The sequence below is a fragment of the Barbatula barbatula genome, assembly GCF_947034865.1.
Source record: "Barbatula barbatula genome assembly, chromosome: 24".
In the NCBI taxonomy this organism is placed as follows: domain Eukaryota; kingdom Metazoa; phylum Chordata; class Actinopteri; order Cypriniformes; family Nemacheilidae; genus Barbatula; species Barbatula barbatula.
In genome coordinates, this window is record NC_136787.1 from 11,019,922 (window position 1) to 11,041,194 (window position 21,273).

Below are 21,273 nucleotides of genomic sequence, written 5' to 3' on the forward strand. Positions count from 1 at the left end.
TGGGTAGTCAGAGACCTGGATTTCTTCTGAAAATCTTTGGTTTGGTCCACAGATAATAGTTGGTGTTGACCGGCTCGGTGGTCTGTTGAGTGTGGCAACAGTGGCATGGGACCAGAATTTCATTGAGAAATCACTTAATCTGTTTAAACAAAATGAATAAAAAATGAAGAGTCTGTGGCTGACAGCAAAACAAACAAAATGTGCTCAGTGCTTTTTTTAAACATGCTTTTCCTCGCTGTGTGTATAAACCAACACGCTAGTCTACGATAACATGACCACGTTAATCCACACGTCTCTTTCAAAGGGGCTACGCTAGTTTAAAGACCTTGTCAGAAACTGATGTGTGGAAGAAGTGACCCTCGACCACTTCTCCACGCATATGTATGTAAATCCAATCGTGCGTATGCAAATCCCGACTTACATATGTAAATCTTGACATGTAAATGCACCATTTCTGTACTTGAGCTACCTAATGTAGTTATTATAAAAATCGGGTCCATTACAACATCAGTGCCATGAGATCTAAACGCTGTACCATTACTTACATTCCCCACATCAAACAAATTCAAGGAGTCATTTTAAAATCTCAAACCGCTGAAGCTGGTCTCTGCATATCTGTCTGCCTTTCTCTGCTTCCACGTCCGAGGGTTTGAGTTTGTCAAAGTGTGTCTGGGTGAGGTCTTGTTTGACTTGTCTCCAGGGATGATACTAGAAGGAAATGTCTCTAACGCGATATGGCGACATAGCCCCAGGGGTCATGTGACAGCTCTAAAATGGCCTTTTGATTCCGATTCGCAGCCCATAATAACCCGGCTACCAGATCTGAGGCCCTTTCATGTCGCCTCGGCAACCCTACCCAGGGAATTTGTGCTGCTGTCTTGTCCTCTCGCTGCATTTCAACAGGGAAAACCATACCGCTGAGAGAAAAAAGGAAATTGAGAGAATCATATATGCTTTGCGAGCAGATTTTTCATAACATCGTAACTCGCTTTTCTTGCGCCTTCTAGGAAATACAGTCAGGAAATATTTTGAATCTCCTCCTCCGGCCAGGTTAGTGCACACAATAAACATAAGAATGTAGATCTTGGGGGTCAACTCAACTCAAAACGTGTCCATTTAGCTCATGTTTATTGTTTGGAAACAAAAATAATTCCAAAAAAGCCAAAGCTAAACCATTGCACAACACTATGGGATGCGCAGACCAAAGATGAGTGAAGCAAAGAGACATTTCAACACCCCGTTCGGAGATTTCTGATTTCTGAACTAACTCTTGATTAAAATTACACAGTGCTGCCATAGGTTCTCGTTTTACCTCAGACGGTATAATTTTATACGGTGATCATGCAATATGAACTAATGTACAGCCCTCATTCAAAATGAATGAAAACCTGGCTAGCTAGTTCAAGGCTACGGTGAGACGATGCCGCCTGGAGCAGTAATACAGTAATCATACATTCACTGAGTATGAAAAGAGTTTGAAGATTACCAAGCTAATCCTGAGGAGGAAAATCTCAAGACACACGTGTGCGCCTTTATCCAACTGAAATGTGCTTTCTTCACAGCCTTAAGGAAAAAGAGGGAAAAACTGAATGTATCTGATTTTCATGGTGGAGCCTGCGTGATGTATAATGAAACCAAACTCTGTTATGCGCTGTGGAGGCAGCGGTGACAATATCTACAATATATTTTTTTATGTTCCTCTCTTATAATCTTCTTGTGTGAGGGCTTCCATTCAGGGAACACATCCAGTTGCCATTATTCTCAGTGTGTGCTAAACAAACAATGACATGACCTATGACCTCAGGCTTTATGATCTCATAAGCTCAAATCCAGTTTGTGGTCTAGCTGGCCATACATCTTTGTACATTTATTACTGGCAGCGCAGGTCAATGGATTGGAGTTTTATCGCATGGACAGATTGTGTGTGTGCTGTGGTTACTCTTGTGCTAACCAATTATTTTAAATGAAAAAAAAAACTAAACAAACGTACTGCAGCATAAAACATTTTTGGTGTTCCAATCCTCACAAGAGATGTAAAAATGTGGTCATTATTGCTAAATAGCAAAACATTATATTTAAAAAAAATTCCTTATGCCAAGCAAATTATAATAATATAAAAAAAAATAAAGTAAAAGATAATCATTTATGACACAAAAATATTGAAGTTTTTATATGAGAGACTGCACGTTCAATGTTCAAATATTTATAAAGAACGAAGGAAAGCAAAACACAGCGAGAGAAAACAAACAAACAAAGAAAAAAAGAGAAACTTTTTATTTCCCCCACCACCATTGTCTTTTGCTATTTGTACTTACACTGAGTACAAATAGCTCGCCTTGTTGGCACAAGAACGACGGCATTTCAAACAGCATCTCCAGTGGTGTAAGATCAGTATAGCTTGGCATGGGAAACCGTGGTTCTAATCCACCTCTCGGTGAAAATGGTCTTAAGACTTTTTCTATTACGCTCATAATCATAAAGATGATCATAAAGACATTTGATTTCAATCAAATTGATTTAAGACTTAAAATAATGTCTTATTCAGAAGGTTTGGGGTAAGGTTAGGGGTAGGTGTAGGGCTTTAATATCTCAATAAGTTGTGATAAATGTAAATAAAATCATTTACACTCTGTTTTTATTGCATAATGTTTAATGCACAACAATACTGAGGTGCAAATAGTAACGTTATCTCCCACTATTTATAAGTAAATAGAATCTAACTACTATTTCTACTTCATCCAAAGAAAATACAGCTGTTTTTCGTTAGTGTAAATAGCATATTGCTAAGAAATGCTGCTACTTTCACTTCGTGTGAACAGAACCTTCTGCTATTTAAACTAAGTGTGAATAGCATCTGTCGCTAGTATAAATAGTTGCTGCCTATTTTTTGTTTCGTCTTATTTTCTCACCCTCATTTCCTCTTTGGAGTTCCATAGTAGCCAGTACAGTTGCAATGTTTATTTTTTGCGTGGCGTTCGTTTTGTTCCTCGCTCGCGCCACGTGTTTACACAACCACCTGAGGTGGGCTGGCTGTTTGCATTCTATAAACTCCGTAAAGAGTTCAACTTTAGCAAGAAATGCCCAGAATGGCCGTGAAAACGAAGACAATGTTATGAATATGGTCTATTTTGTCTCAATACAAGTTTTTTTCACAAATACAAAATAAATGAGCTTGGGTTTTTAAACGTGCATACGACAATGTCTTTAAATTTAATCCATACTGTACATAAATGACAGCTCATTTCTTACTGTTTGTTCGACCTCACAAAACAGGTGAATTTCGCCAGTCTCTGGTTATCCAATCAAAAAGCTCTCAGTCTCTGACGCACTTCTATTTATTTGTTTACTTTCCCGTGTCTTAGTTAGTAGGTAGATTTGTATTCCTAAGAACCAAAACGTTCCTATTTAATTATACAAAATTCGCACATAGCTTTAAAAATAAAGGGTCCCTGTCAGAAATGTATGGTTCCTAAATTATTGTACAGGTATGGTTATTATAAAAACCTTTTAATAATAGGTTGTTTGGGGAACCAAAATAGTATTGTATGGCATTGAGTTGAATTTCTATATTGTTGGTTTTATAAAGCATTCATAAAGTATATGCCAGCTAAGACACAGGGTTTGAATTAACCTGGCTGGCAACCCCTCACCTTAGAATTTCCAAAACAACTCATTGTCACCACTCGGTTCAATAATACTGTAGGATTGATGTAGTAGAATTTGCCACAAACATTGTGTGAGCAGTTTTTCTGTGACAGCCATGAATTCTTTTTTAGATTTTTAATGTTCATATAGAACTCATGGTGGAAGATATGGGACTGTCAAGCAGCCCAGCAGACAGAGCAAGCAGCTAATTGGCCGGAGCTTGTGAATACAGGCTGAGACTGCATACAGAGAGACAGCGTCTGGGCTTGTTTCCCCAGTACCACCAGCCTGTCGTCATACCTTGTTAAAATTTGCTTTAATGTCTAGAGCCTCATAGACAGGCGCACACACTCTCGCAGGCTCAGGCACATGTGCACCTCAGACCGCCATTGGATGGTCTTATGTGAGGCTGGGAGACAGAAAGTGAAAATTAAGTCAGGCATTGTCAGCAGAATATTGTCACAGGGGGTTTTGGTTCATGAGATGGGTTTGACAGTAAACTTTTTTGAAAAAATGCTATCTACGTGGGAAGTATGCAAATGTGCTTCATACTTCAAAATATTCCCCTCCCCACTCTGAAAGAGAACCAACATTTCAAAAGTTTGGAGGAAAAAAAGTTGGAGGGAAAATGTAAATTTTTTCTAGTGATGAACAACAAAAGATCGTACAATAAATGGTCATTTTTAATGTTATTGTACAGTGCATCCGGAAAGTATTCACAGTGCTTCACTTTTTCCACATTTTGTCATGTTACTGCCTTATTTCAAAATGGATTCAATTCATTATTTTCCTCAACATTCTACAAACAATACCCCATTTTTAGCTTGTTTTTAAATCGAAAAAAGCACATGAACATAAGTATTCATAGCCTTTGTTGAAGAACCTTTGACACCAATTACAGCCTCAAGTCATTTTGATTATGATGCTACAAGCTTGTCACACCTATTTTGGGGCAGTTTCTCCCATTCGTCTTTGCAAGATCTCTCAAGCTCCATCAGGTTGGTGCACAGCCATTTTCAGATCTCTTCAGAGATGTTCAATCGGATTCAAGTCTGGGATCTGGCTAGGCCACTCAAGGACATTCGCAGAGTTGTCCTGCAGCCACACTTTGTTGTCTTGGCTTTGTGCTTAGGGTCATTGTGCTGTTAAAAGATGAACCTTAGCTCCAGTCTGAGGTCCAGAGCGCTCTGAAAATGCGTTCTCATGGTCTGAGAGTCCTTCAGGTGGGCTGTCGTGTGCTTCAGTCTGGCCACTCCTGATTGGTGTAATGCTGCAGAGATTTTTAGTTCTTCTGGAAGATTCTCCTCTCTCCACAGAGACATGCTGGAGCTCTGTCAGAGTGACCATCGGGTTCTTGTTCACCTCCCTGATTAAGGCCCTTCTCCCCCGATCGCTCAGTTTGTCCGGGTGGTCAGCTCTAGGATGACACCTGATGGTTCCAAACTTCTTTCATTTACAGATAATGGATGACACTGTGCTCATTGGGACGTTCAATACTGCAGATGTACCCTTCCCCAGACCTGTGACTCTATACAATCCTGTCTCAGCGGTCTACAGACAACTCCTTGGACTTCATGGCTTGGTTTGTGCTTTGACATGCACTGCTAACTGTGGGACCTTATATAGACAGGTGTGTCCAATCAACTGAATTTACTACAGGTGGACTCCAATCAAGGTGTAGAAACATCTCAAAGAAGCACCTGAGCTCAATTGGAAACAGGAAGCACCTGAGTTGTGATTGTGAGTGTCAAGCAAAGACTGTGAATACTTATTTACATGTGCTTTTTTCGTTATATATTTGTAATAAATTTGCAAAGATTTCAAACAAACTTCTTTCACGTTGTCATTATGGGGTATTGTTTGTAGAATTTTGAGGAAAATGATGAATTAAATCCATTTTGGAATAAGGTTGTAATATGACAAAATGTTGAAAAAGTGAAGTGCTGTGAATTCTTTAAATCGGTACTGTACTGCACTGTAAATCGGTAAATTTATGCTGATATATTATAACCGATAAATTATTAACCATTTCATTTCATATATATTTAGTTCGGACTTAAAGGTTAAATGTGTAATTTTTTACACAGGCCATTGTGCTTCGAAAGGGAGGGTTGCAATTTGCAACCTCACCTCTAGATGCCGCTAAACTTCATTCACTGGACCTTTAATTCAGATCTGTTCACATTGTTGCAAAGCAGCTTCATAGTAATTCTAATTATATAGATAGTCTTGACAAAAAAATGGAAATTATGAAATTTACAGTATGCATAAATGACAAAATTTGATTTGAATGATGATTACATTTTAAAAATAATATTAATATTCAGAACATTTTGTCATGGTTTATCGGGAACCGGTAATCGTCTCATCCCTTGAAGGCAATCTGCATTCATATTTTGTTAACCGTTCAGATTGTAAAAACACCTGACTTTTTATAGGTGTTGCAAGATTTAAATGTTTAAGGCAAAGTCACTTCTGATGTTTTATTTTTTTGTACCTGTTGCGGAACCACAGGTGCTCATTTTAGACCCTAGTGATGCTCATTAGAGCCTGATATCTGTCTCTTGCAGCCCTGCTGTATTTATTGCTTTGGAAATGAATCAGTTTGATTGATTGCTTTCATCATTGATAATGGCCCCTTTTCTCCTGCCCTGCCAGACACCATGATGCTGCTGGCACTTTAGGGGCCTTTCGGTCATTATGTTCAGTGTACAAAATGTACAGCATTAAAAGCATGATGTGGCTGACTCTGATATGTGGCGACCCTTATGTCTACACACAGATTTGTTACGGAGACGCCATTTAGTTCTATTTCGTTCGTGACTTCGCCGGGTGTGGGTCCTCTGACCTTCTCACAAAATAAGTCTGGAATTGCATTTGTAACAGGCCAGACAAGGTAATTGTGATGGCTTTTTGCATTTCTCCTTATAACTAAACATGTCATATCACCTTTTCCTGCTGCTGAAAGAGAACCACTAATTTTCACTGCTATATTTATTCCAGCCTTTTTAATATTCCCTTCCTCAGACATTGTTTTTGATAAGGTTCATTTCTATTCAGAATAGCGCTTGCAGGGGACAGGATAAATGCGATGCTTCAATGGGGTGGTGAGGAATGAAACAAATGAAATGTTATTTAGAGTGTACATTTGAATGAGATGGCATATACCAATTAAGCCCGTTCTGATACAGGTGGCACCTGTGAGGAATGCATAAACGCGCTCCTTGGTGAACTCGCGTACGTAACTTTTTTGCATCAAACTTAAAAACGTGCAGTCAGCCGTTCAGCGGGTCCACGCTTGGCCCGTAAATTCGTTATGATGTGACCTGCATCTGTGTGTGTATGAGGAGCACTTGGTTAGCATGCACACAGGTAGCAGCATTGTCGAGTTTCACACCTACACAGTCTGTTTTCCTCCGTGAAACGCGTTTGTGAAAGTCGCAAGCTTATTTGTCTCTCTTTCAGCCTCTAGGCTTCACATTTTCTGAGGGGTTGTGTGTAAATCTTTCAGTGCTTTGCATGGCTACAGCGTGTGGTATGGTGTGTATTGGGGTTTTCAATATGCAAAAGTTTTGTTGTTCATGTTCATGTTTACTATTTCGGAAATATTGTGATTATTTGTTTAGACATTTTATGACACCCTTTTATTTACATACAACTATGTACATGGAATATATTATAATTGGTTGTGGTTCATTTTGTTTTGTCTAAAAGGGTACGGGCATATATTTAGTGATGTATTTGAGAAATTCAGATCATACGTTCTATCACATTTAGGGTTTATTTGTCAACTACCTATCACTATTACTATTGTAACCCAACGTTGGGTCAAATATGGAGAAACCCAACCGTTTGGGTTATAAATTCATTCACATCTCAAATGTCACAAAAAATGACTTTTTCCACCCAAGAAATGTTGGCAAATTACGAAATATTCTTTGTGTTGCTGACGCAGAGAAGCTTATTTGTGCATTTATGACCTCAAGACTTGACTACTGTAATGCACTACTTAGTGGTTGTCCTGCATCATCAATAAACAAACTACAGTTAATACAGAACGCAGCTGCCAGAGTTCTTACCAGGTCCAGAAAATACCATCACATAACCCCAATTTTATCAACCCTTCACTGGCTACCCATTAAGTATCGTATTGACTTTAAAGTTCTTTTAATCACTTATAAAGCCTTAAACGGTTTAGCCCCTACCTACATAACAGAGCTTCTATCACACTTACAACCTATCACGCTTTTGACTTTTGATAACACCTAGAATAACTAAATCCCCCAAAAGGGGTCGAGCTTTCTCATACGTAAGCACCTATATACTGTGTTTTATCTTTTTTGTGTTTTTCGGTTTCTTATTTTTCCCTGTAAAGCTGCTTTGGAACAATGCACATTGTGAAAAGCGCTATATAAATACAATTTTATTGAATTGAACCTATGCTGGGTTGTTCCAACCCAAAATTCTGTATTGTTTTAACCCATTGTTTGGTCAAATATACCAATATTCTGGGTTAATTTAACCCAACTGTTGGGTTTGTCCATATTTGACCCAGCGATGAGTTGAAATATCCCAACCTTTTTTAAGAGCATATATTATATACCTTTTATATGTTCCAGGTTCAAAATAAGTTATTGTAAACTATAGCATTTGTGGCATAATGATGATTGATAAACAAATTTCTATCCATACCATATTTTTGCTGAAAACTTACAAAAGAAGTAGTCTACAGTATGCATGACCAGCAGTAGCGGTTTTAGGCACGGGCGAACCGGGCAGTCGCCCGGGGCGGCATTTTTTCATGTCACATGGGGGGCGGCCAAAGGTGGTGTCGGCCGGGGTGCAATTCAATGTAGAACCGCCACTGATGACCAGGGTAAATGTATGAACGTATAGCCATAATTATTTATTGAGACTGGTATTGCATACGACAAACATGAAGATTTATTGCTGTTTTCTGGTCGCAAGTTTCATCAGCATGTAATCTAAATGCAATGCAAAGCTGCGTGTTTCTAGATTTTCTTTGACAGCTAACAACATCCAATGTCTTTATTTTCTATCCCTCACCTGGGTTAATTTAATGTCTAACTAACACCTTTATCTGGAGGGAGTGGTTAATCTTCTTGATCATTTTTTTGCATCAGTGGGGGGTAGATTGATGTTATTTTGCTAAAGGTGAACGTTGAGCTTGTGTTGCTGGAGTAGTGAGGTAATGAATTACTTTCATATTGAGCCTTGGCTTGCCTGCAAGATGATTAGGTGATTATATGCTCTTGCAATTTGTCAGGAAACGCATAAACAGTTCAATATGAACTTACTTATTACATTGTAAAATATCTTATTGGCAGATCTAGTTTGAAACATTAATCCAACAATTTGCCAATGGGGATACAAAAATAATGTTTAATCAGATATATTTATATATATATATATATATACGCTGAAAAGTATTTATATAAAGCTGAAGTACATGTATCTTATTTATCTTATCTTACTTTATGCATTTTATGATTTAAACAACAACTCTTATCTTCATGGCGTAATGCCTGAAAAAAGGTAGTACTATACTGACTGTCCGATGGGCATCGGTGGTATATCAGGCCAACTTACAACTTTCCAATCAAATAGGGAAGGGCGACATGAAGTCCCACCCTACTTTTGTTTTCAAATTTCAGAAGCTGTTTAACTTGGATGTACGTCACTATACGGAAAAGAAGACAATCGCAACTTTGTCAATCGTGACTTTAAAAAGTTGGTTTTATGTGTGTTTATTACTTCTCCTTTCTGTATATTCAGTTTTTCTTGATCTGAGGCAGTAATGTTCTCCATCATCATCAGATTAAATCAGTTTATAGGTTTCAGTTTAAAATCTAAGATTTATTTTCATCTTTATCTGCAGTACAGTGTTATGCAGTCTCTGTGCTTTTGCAAAGCCACTGTGTTGGATTCATGGATGGGGGAAAGCAATTTCGGAATATTGCAGGAACCCAGAACAATTGTTAGACTTTTCAATACGGTCTTTGCTTAAGGGCCGCTGGTAAGAGAGAGGCAGCAGCCTTCCAATACCCACCTGGATTCCCCTGCATGGCTCTTCGCACCGTCAATAGAGCCGTGGACGCTGAGCTCTCACGCTCTGCATCAGACCATTATTATTCATGAATGCATTTCTCTTTGTCTTTGAGAAGCCCCAGGTAAAGATTCACCTGGACCATTCCACACTGTGCTTAAGAACATTAGAATTTGTGAGAAGGAAATAACTCCATGGATGTTGTGGTGTCATCTGCTTTTTGTGGATGTATCCCGATTGTTTGATGTTTGGTCGCGTTTGGGCATTTCAAAGACTGATTGGTTTCTCTTTTCTCTCATAACAGAAGTCACATCTTAGAAATTCTTGTTTGCCTTATTTGTTTACCAGAATATCAGAAAGTTGTGCATTCCACATTAATCCTAAAGCTGTGTAGTCCTTGTCAATCATCAGTTTTTATATTATGTCTATGAATCCTGAACAATGAAAGATCTTCCATTGAGTAATTGTTTTCTTGGGAGTCGCTTGAGCTAGAATCGATCTGCATCTCCCAAACAAGCATCACAGCTCTATGTGTCTGAAGCATGTGTGCTAACCACAAGATGATAGCTCCAACAGCATTATTGATTTCAAGCAAGTATTTCTTTAACTTCAGAAAAATCACACTGTTTTTAAAAAGAGGCAGTCGATATCCATGACTGGCTGAGTCAGGCAAAGACTAGGGTCCCTGATGGCAAATGCAGGCGAAAAAAACAGGTCCTGTGTCCTCATCCTTCTTTTTTAAATGGGTAAATTAACAGTAAATATGCGGTTTGTTGTTTGCAAGGTTTGTGTCAGCAGCACGTCAGCACAAAGTTTCTTATCCCCTGTTTCTCTGGCTTTCTCATTCATAATAGGGTGTTTCTTCAACCACTTAAATTTCTGTGGAAAACATAAACTGCCTTAAAGCGATAGTTCGGCCAAAAATCTTTTTAGTTTTTTCAAACCTGTATGATTATGCTTCTTCTGCAGAACATACAAAAACAAACATTTAGTTAAGAGGTAGGCTACACATTCACTTGCATTAGTTTTGTGTCCATACAATAGAAGTGAATGGGTGCAAATGCTGTTAGAAATTCTTGCCAAAAGAGTCCAAAATCATCCCCTGGGTTATAAAAATGCTTGTAGTTGAAGAATCACCCAATGTTATAAGAATAGACCCATTACTGCAAATGTAGCTGCCATACTATCACATACTGCTGACATGAAACTATCAGCACTTCTCATGTCTCTGGAGTCTCTGTTCAACTCTCGTTCCACTCAAAGTTAAGCTGTGCCTGTGCGTTTGGATTTCAACGCCTCTGGGTGTACACAAGAGAGCTTCTAACGGGGTGAAAGACCCTTTGTGATTCTTTTATGATTTTGTGGGGGACGCCAGGGGCATAAACGAGGCCTGTGTCGTGCATTTTCATCCGTGCGTTTGCACGCTTTCTGCGTAGGAAACACTGTCATGATGACTCGGCTCACCCTGGGGCTGCATGCGGAGATAAAAATCGACGCATGTTCCCGAGCATGGGTTTCTTCAGTGTGCTCTTTTTAACAGGACAGGATTTGGTGGTCAAGTGTAACATCTTTGTTGGTTGAGATCACGGCAGGAGGTGCGGTGCTCTAAGCTTCCGCACCACTTTGCGGTCGCCCTAAATCATTGTTATTAAAGAGTGACGGAAAGCATGTTATTATATCTGAAATGGCAGGCTGCGGTGTTCCCCGAATTCCCTTTCTGCTAGTCACCGCCTCCAGCAGAGCCGAGATAAGCGTTGATTCTTTCTGAGCTCTGGTCCGTTTGACCACCGAACTGAATGCGCGACAGCCTGCTGAAAGGATTTGTTCAGGGGGTGATTAAGTTGCCCCCTTTGCTCAACGGGGGTCATATTTTTCCTTCCTTACGTCCAGCTGCGCTGACAGACCTCTTATAAAGGTCTCCTGGATCTCAGCGTGCGGTCCATCAGAACGAACGGAGTGGTCTTAAAGCTTTTAAATAACCACATTCAAAGCTTGATTGTGTTTTTCTTCAGCTTGGCGTAATGTTAATTCAGCCTCTTTGTTAGCTAATCCTTTAAAACAGAGAGAAAATCGCACTGCTGTTTTATTGCTTGGGACGTTTAATGAAGTTCTGCGTTGTGTCGTTTAGGGTTTATCTTTTTTTCGGATGTTTCTCCCAGAATTGCTAGGAAGAAATAGAATCAGACACAAATGAGACAACTGCTAATGTGCAGTAGGAGGATGAAGCTATAAACTATATAGCATGGGGGATGGCATAGCTTATAGTTCATATAAAAGTTTCAGATTTTTCATTGCAAAATGTAGTTTCACATGAAAACACATTGTTGGGATGTCTTAAACTATTTGGTCTCCGTTCCATCTCGTTGTCTAGGAGAATCTTCTTAGAAATGAAAGAGATTTCATTTCTCTTTTCATATGGGAACACCTCATGCTTTTTTTAAATCATAGTCATAGTCCAGAAAAAGTTTTTTTTTTACCGAACAGGCTGTGAAAGTGCATCTGTGTCTGGTAATCAGTTGAGCCGTCTGGTCATTTATGTACATCTGGAGATGAAACATATTGCACATCGTTTTATTCTGGTTTTGTCTGTTTGCCTGCACATTGTTGGATGATATTGATGACTTGCTAATAAATAGGCAATGTATTATTAATTTTAAATATATTTAAAACTGACAATTATATAGTACAAAAGTGTAACATACATGATTCATGTTCCTTCTTGGAACCTCTAAAATTAAACAGCCATGCTTAAACATTGTATTAAAAAATTTGACAATGTGATTGCAAACTATGTCATTGCACATTTACAGTATTTTAATAATTTGGGGTTATTTCAACCACGATCTATATAAATGACTGGATTGCACCTAAGCTGGAGGTGAAACCACCAGAAGCGATTGCGGCACCATCTTGGTATGTCCAGCTGACAGAGAGCGACATTGTGTCATGATTCTGCTGCATCATGTCATGTTTCTCTTGGTTTAGTGGCAGGATCATGACAGAACCTCATGTTAAATGTGGAGAGAGACAATTATTGTTCTTATGGCCTTCCATACTCTCTCCGGTCTCGTCATTGTTCCCATCCTCTTGTTACCTCGTTATTGATTAATGCCTACACCTGTTTCCCTCTTGATTTGCTCCCTTATTTTATGCCCTTGTGTCTTCTGTCTTGTGCTGGTTCATTGTGGTTTGTGTGGTGAGTTCCTGTGTTGTGTTAGTTTAGTTATTTGCAGTTTTGTCAAGAGTTTATTCAAGTGTTGTGTATGTATAGTTAGTTTTAATCCTGTTCTGTCTTGTCATAATATTACCATGTTTTGTTATGTTACCCCCACGTGGGTCTTTGTTTTATTATTTATTAAATATATGTTAACCCCTTACCCGCTGTCTGCACCTGGGTCCTCTCTCTGTGTCTCACCACTCAAGAATCATGACACATTGACTTACATTTAAAATCTAAAATAACCAATTTTTCAGCTTATTAGGTGCGAGAGAGTTCACATGTGTGTTTAAATTAATTGTTACTTCTGATGTTTTTTCCTATGATTATGAATAATTTGGGCAGAACAGCACATTATAGAAATCAATGTGTAGAAGGTGAGTGTGTATAACACACTGTTGTAATGGCACAGTTGTAAATGTTTAGAAATAAAGCTTCATGAGCATATACAGACTGTATTTAGATTTCAGAATAAGCCCATTTGTCATATGTCTTGTTAGGGAACATTCCCGACTTAAGTATGTAATTTTTTAAAGACATTTGCATTTCAAGAATGTACTGTGAGACTAAAGATATAAAAACCGGCACTGGTAAGTTACGGTTTTCTCATTAATATGTTATAAATTCTATGTGGCGGGCTGCAGAAACGCAATGGTGGGCCCGGCTAGCTCCATGCAGGAGGAGTCGGACGTGTAGTCCCCCGATTCCCTTTGTCGACATCTACCATGGTCGAGGCTGTTGGGAGGTGGAGAGGCTGCAGGGGGTGAGGCAGACAGTGCAGCGATGACCATGACCCCGATCTGCAGAGTGCGACTTTCCATGGATCACGGCCAGCGGAGATGGGAAGCAGGGCTTGACTGTGACCCTGGGCTCTGGCCGGTTCATGGCATACCTCACCGTGTCATCGAAGTCTCAGCATCCTCATCTCTGCCCAGAAAAGTGGGTCCCTCAGACCACCGTTGAAGAGCACTACTAGTTTCGACCTCCACAAAGACCATCTCATCTGCAGCCTCCAGGAACCTGTCGACATAACCCATGAGGTCGGAGTTCCCTCTGGCAAAGGAGGTGAGCCTGACGAGATCGGTCAGTGCCCATAGCTGCCTGCTGGGTTCGATTTGGTCGGTTCATTTTGTCAACTGAGGTGAGACAGAACCCAGACGCAGGCAGACAGAGGGTTACATTAAAAACTTTATTTAATATAAATTAAAAACCCATGATGGGGAAAACATGAATAACAAAACAAGGCAAACCAAACAGCCCACAAGAGGGAACAAGTCCAAAACACCATTAGGGAAAAGCAAACAGGAACAAGGTAAGCAGGAACAGGGTAACCCACAAAACGTCACGGCGCGCCACACAGCAGGTTCACGAGAAAGGCATACAAGGTACAGACTGCAGAAAGCAATGAACCGACAAGGGATAGTGAAACAAGGGAGTTAATAAGGAGAAAACTAAATAGGGAATAATGACAAATGTGGGGTGACAGGCAGGTGAGGGGAATAAAACACTAAGGGACCTAACGGGAAGATTACACAGGTTAGGTAACAAGGATTAAACACTAAAGGGAACAGGTGGGACAGGTGAACGGGATAAAACACAAATAGGGCGCTAACGGAGAAACAAGGGGGCTAAAGTATGCGACCCTTGAGAGAGAGCATGGCATGACAAAACCAAAACAATGCCATGCCCTTTCTCCACATAAAACACACATGAAAACCAAGACAAGTAGGGGCAGGATCATGGCAGATCAGTGATTTAAAACTAGCGTTGTGTGAAAATGAACCCCGGAAATGTTTATATTTGACTCATCAATGGGTTAAAAAAGCAAAGCATTTTAGCATAGATTAATTTATAACCGCCATTGGGTTTGCTAATTTTTGACCCAAACCTGGATTAAATTAACCCAAGATTTTCTAGAGTGTGTGCAGTACTACTGTCTACATTCTCTCTCATTCTTGCCCACTCTTCTTGTTCTGGTTGTCTTTTTGTCGGTTTGTCTGTCTGCCGTTCACTATCTCTCCTGCTCTTTCTCTCTGATGAAGAACAGTGCTTTGAGAGAGCACTTGACAGCACCCATCACGCTGTTGTTCTTCAAGTTTTAATGAGCACTTTAAACTCCCAGATGAACCCAAATGAGCAGTTCCCATCGGTAATTATTCTTAACACTGCCATGAATATGCACACCAAAGTCCCAGCTGGGCCCAGCGTTCCTTACATTCAAACCTGGGCATTTACACTCAAAGGTCTGACACTCTTTAACAGTTTACGCTTACTGGATGGAACAAGGATAATACAAAGAATGACTACGTTTCATATTCTGGATTTGTTTTAGAATCCAATTTTTATTTATTTTGAGAATCAGAATCATTTTCATGTAGAAGTCAAAAGAAATGCCCTTTCAGTCAAGCAATTAATATATACACCTAATATACTGTAATGTTACAATAACCTCTATAGATCTAACAACATGTAAATTGAAGAAGAAGAAAAGGGCAAATCTTTAGAGATGCACCAATATATCGGCCAATAATCGGTATCGGTCGATAAAATAAAAATGTCACACTATCGGCTGTTATCACGGCCAATATATCCTGTCAATCAAAAGACGACAGGAAAATGCTATGTGTTGTGCTCTGTAGATAGAAAATGTTAAGACAGATCACCAGTTTGATGTTCTGTATTCCCAGCCATTTCATGAATTAATAACATTCAGAAAGAAAAATATATTAATGAAATCTTCATAATCAGCATTGGCAGAAATCACTCTTAATAATCATCTGTAAAAAATAAGTGTGACAAATATAATCTTTAAGGTTTGGTTTAAATGTCTACAATGTGATGATTTGATTTAATGTTTTCTTAATTCTTAAGTTTTGAAGCTTAGTTATTTAACTATTTATGGCCAATATGAGTTTTAAAAATGAAATAAGATAATGTCCTCATCTGCAAGATGATCTGCTGCTTACTTTGTGCTAATTTTAGGCCTTTCAGTTTATTCCCTGTTCTTGACCAAGTGGGATGTGTAACCTTTACAAACAGCGAAATATTGCTACATTGGAAAAGTCAAAAGGTTTAGAAAAGCAATCGCGTTTACCTCAGAGCTCAAAGCAAACCTTAAGCCGATACTTAAAGATGCTGAGCTTCCACTCACATCACACATAAAATGTTCCTACAAGCTGACAGGTATCACTGAAAATAGGTGTCTTGTAATATCAGATTTGTTGCTGTGACAGCCCTCAAATCTGTTGCGAGTATTAGCCAATCTGAAAACTTGACATGAGGCATCTGTCAGTTATGGTTAGTTGACACGTATAAAGTGGGTGGGAATTTGAAGAAAGGGTGTGACTAAAAAACCTTGGTAAAAATGATCAATTTTCTTTAACGAGTGTCTATTTACACTGAGTACAAACAGCCCGCCTTGTTTGGCAGACACTATTTGCACTAGCTCCGCCCACCAATTTGTGATCGGAAAAGAGAAAGTGTAAGATTGACGCCATTTTAAACAACGACTTCAATGGTGTGAGCTCTGTATAGCTTTGAGGAGACCGAGGTTCTAATCCACCTCGCGCTGGAAACACTCTTTTCCCTTTTTCGATCACATTACAGAACATAAAGGCATTTGTTTTCAATAAAATTTTATCAAGACTTATTTTTATTCAAAAAGTTGAAGTTTAGGGTAAGGTTAGGTTTAGGTGTAGGGCTTTAATATCTCAATAAGTTGCCATCATTTTAATATTTTTTATAAAAAAAAATTACGCTCTGTTGTTATTGCATAATGTTTAATGAACAATACTGAGGTGCAAATAGTAACATTATCTGCCACTGTTTATAAGTACCAATAGCATCTAACTGTTTCCGTTTAGTTTAAATAGCATATCGCTAAGAAATTATGCTATTTTCACTTAGTGTAAAAAGAACCTACTGCTATTTAAACTTAGTGTAAATAGCATATATCGCTATTTTCACTTAGAATCTGCCTTTATTTCATATACAGAAATGTGTCTGATGTAACAGCACGAGGTGAGAACATTGAAGGAAATTAGCAAAGTGTGATTCTAATTCATCAGAATAATAACTCGCATTAGCCAGTGACTCAACTCATGCAATATGTCATTAAATTATAGTTTGTCATAGGTAGAAACATCAATTAACTGCCTGCAGAAAGAGATGGATCTTGGCTAATTTGTCAGATGAGTGAACAGACACGAAGCTGTTTTGAAAAAATGTGTCAAATTGCTTGAAAATAACAAGCCACAGCTGAGATTTCAACAGAAGGTGAATATCTTGTTTTTTTCTTATTTCCTCAGGCCTGAAAATATTTCACACTTTTCAAACAGATGAAGTGAGTAACAAGAAGTTCAAGAAAGTAGAAATTCACCCCAAAGTGAAATTCTGTCATCATTTACCCACCCTCGTGTAATTCTAGACCCTTGAGCTGTCTTTTTAGGAAAAGCAATAGGAGTTTGGACGAACACAGAGGTGAGGAAAAATGAGGTCTTTGTCATTTTTTTGTCTAATTAGAAAAATGAACGAAATGCAAAATCAATACGATGTTGTTAATCATTTTCTAGTGTCCATTCTCTTTTGATATTGTTTCTTTTGTGTTAGTTACTGTGAGCACACACATACAGTGCTGTATATGCACATGCTGTGTATAAACTACTTTCTCAACTTTTCTTGCCTAAATTTTTTATCTGACGCATATACAGAATACGTTTCAAATGTATAACATCTTCTCTGATACAACTGCGAGTTTGTGCATCCAAAAGAGAACCTCAAGGAACATCTTTGAAATCTCTTTCCAAACTCTTTTTAATCCCTGTGTGTGTTGCTGTTTTCACTTTATTCACTGTGTGTGTCTTTACACCCAAACTTGCTGTCGGAAAGAGCCGTGTGTGGATCTCAGCACCTGCGAATCATTAGCCAGATCTTCCGTGCGAAATAACTTTGAAGCAAAAGTTTTCTGTGTGACTCAAAACTGACATGAATTCCAGTGATCTCCCTCAGAACGGTTTGGGCAAGCTGATTAGAGCTTTGTGTGTGCGTGGAACACGCTGGAAGGGCGAGAACTGAGCCTCAGGATTTCTGGCTGACCTTTATTATGTTTGTTGATGTAACATTCTTTTCTTTCTCTCTCATTTCCTCTTCTCTACTTTTTTGTGCGTGTTGGAGCTTCAGCCATAAGTGCGTCTGGCACAGCTGGAGACTGCAGAACTTCTGCATCGTTTCACAGTGAGCTACCAGATCTGCAGAATTCATTGCCGCGGTCGGCTCCTTGGGGAACAAGCTCCCATCCTAACTGGGGATTTCAGTGAGCATCCTCTCAATCGTGTCCCTGTCTGTCACATCAACTCACAAGCTCTTCTTTCTATAGATCTGTAAATCAAAGTAAAAGCAGTTTATTGTTGCCAAGGAAACAGGCTTTAATTTTAGGCTGCAAATGTTTGAAATGCACTCTGTGTGCACGGGGCGAGAAATCCGCGGGGTTTGCCGTGAGTGATTTATTAAGCCGTAATGATGTGCATCGCCAATTGTGCGCTTGTCTGGATTGTTTACAAGTTGTTTGACGGTATTGTTCTTTTAGAGACATTGAGAGACAGCGAGAGTCGGACTGATGTTCCGTTGGTAAGTTTTACTCTATTAAAAGCCGATTTAGTGTCTGCAAGATTAATTCCCTGTAATCTTGAAATAACAGAAACGCTTCCTGCAGTTAACGTCGTCTCTGCTAGCCTGAAAATTGAACCGATGCCCTGTTGGAAAAGGGTGATATAGATCGATTGATTGGCCTTTTTAATGAATTTCATTTACTCTTTCATATACAAACAATGCATGCAGGAAATTATTGCCAGGTTTATGATTTAAATGACAGCTGGTGGTTCAGGTAGCCTACCGCTGGGTTGTTTGATGTGGAAAGTCAATTAAATGTGGAGATACTTTCCCTGAACTTTTCAGAGAGTCAACAGTAGCAGTTTCCTTCATATTGAAGGACTGATTTTTGCTTATTTTTACCAAAAAGAGATTACAGCTTTAATTGTATATATATATATATACGGGCGTGGAAAAATAAACAAAAACTCATCCAACAGCAATGTGAAAAACTGACAGAATGACAGGACACATTAAAAAAATCAAGGTTATCACATATTCAACTTTTCATGTATACAAAATATTACAGTTGTATTGCTTAAAAGTGAATATGAACGTATTTTCTTAGCAGTATTTGAGCGTTTTATTTTGACCTGTTTCTCCAGTTTTTATTTCCTGCAAATAAATGCAAATAGAAACAATATTTGTGCATATAATACTTCACAGAATGAAACCATAATAATACAAAAATAATCCTTTTTACAAAACACATACCGTACCTAAAGTAAATTCAGAAAAACTGAAAATTGTCTCTTAATTTTTCCCCACAGCTGTATATATACAGTATATACTGATCTAAATATTTCAGAGAGTAATCTCAGCCTGGACAATCCGTCCATTACCCTCTAAAGCATATTGAACACAAACTGTTCTCTTTCAGCATATTTTCTGATATTTTTGTATGTGTTTTCTGTACAATCCTTTGCGTAACCTAGGCCAGTTAGTGGAAGATTGAAATGCTCCATTCTCTCCTATTTGTAACTTGACGCAGCTTCTTCAAACGGCAAACAGAAACCCTGCTGTGAGGAGAGCTCTTCGAGCTTTTAGGCGGGATTCTCGCTTTTTACAATTTAATATTTTATTCTCCTGCTGAGAGTTGCTTTTTTACCTTTAATGTTTGCCTTCACCCTGCTCGTGTGCCTCTGTTTCTCAAAATCCCAACCTACCCGATTGCCTTCCACCTCAGAGCTCCATTCCTCCTCTGAGAGGGTAGTTGTTGTTGGAGACTTTGACTTAGTTGTTTTTTTTGTTCTTTTTTCCTGTTCAACTCCATCTATTTTGACCCGCTTCTGTCCTCGCATCTCGGAGTGAGAGCTTTTAGCTGTCAAAAACAGGAAAGGGAACGTCTGATACCTGTTCTAAACTCACGGATCACGTCGTCTGTCAGAGAAGTCCCTTCGTTGAGGCGGCCAATAGGAAAGGGAACGCTTTGTGTCAGTTCATGTTGTCAGCAGAAGGGGAAGGGGGGTCGTAAAGTTCTTGTTTGAAAGCTGCTCTGTTTCTGTCCCGCTGTCTGGTACTTCTCTGCGACCCTCTCGCCTTGTTCGGTTGATGGGGTGGTGTGACAGTATCCTCCATGAGAGAAACGCCAGAATATTCTTTCCCTCCTGTTCGCATAGACACGCACACCGGCATGCTTTTACTCTTTCTGTCACACTTGCAAAATTACTGATGAAACTATTGCATCACGCTTTTCTACTGATGCCGAGCTGGAGCTCAACAGGAATGTGATGTCTGAATGCATGTTACAAGGCCAATTCCAATTGCGTCAGTTACTAAAACTGTTATAATGTCTGTCAAGGGCATCAGCTTTCCCACTTCATCCTCTGGCCTCTAACGTTAGCAGTTTCTCTTTTATTTCACCATGCACTCTTCATTCCTGTCTTCTACTGTTCCTCTCACGGTCTTGTTGCTTACACCTCAATCTGAAGTCCTCGGGGAGCATGAGTGCAGCTAGAAAAATGCACCAGGTGTCTTCTTAGAAAGCAACCCAAGTGCCTCTGGCCAGCGTCAGACTACTTCTAACTGAGAGCTCGCTGGAGATGCCATATTCTATGATCTGCAGCCTGTGAGGGGAAATTGAGACCTGGGTGTGTGACCTTATATTTGAAAACACTCACTTGGATTTTTACTCGTTGTATAACTTGAACTCAATTTCTTTGGTATGCTACAGATGTAAGAAAGATATCAGGGACTGTTCCTTTAAATATATAAAAGCCATGTGCAAACTAATTTTAAGTACCTCCTTATTAAAAGCAAAACAAGAAAGAACTAAAACATGCCTACATTTTTCTCTTCTTGAATAAGCTTTTTGGAAAATTATCATATTTAGTATAAATATTACTTAGAATTATTACCAGAAAATTTGAATATACATGTACAACAAACATATTTTGAAACACATGGCGACAACAAATGACTGGAAGTTTATATTCAGCATGAAGCCAATTCCTTGGGGCTCCTTTTCTTGCTATTTCAGCAGGTATTGATTACACCTGGAAGACATAATTCATATTGACATAGAACCCATCCGTTTTCTCTTAATACACTGCTTACTCGCCTAGGGGAGAATATTGACCTGAGGTCCCAGACGCACCCTTTAGTTTGATCATTATTGTTGATAAGGAGTGAGTGATAAGATGGTCCATGCTTCAGTCACTGGTGTTGTTCTTGCATAAAAGCATCTTCCTCATTTCAT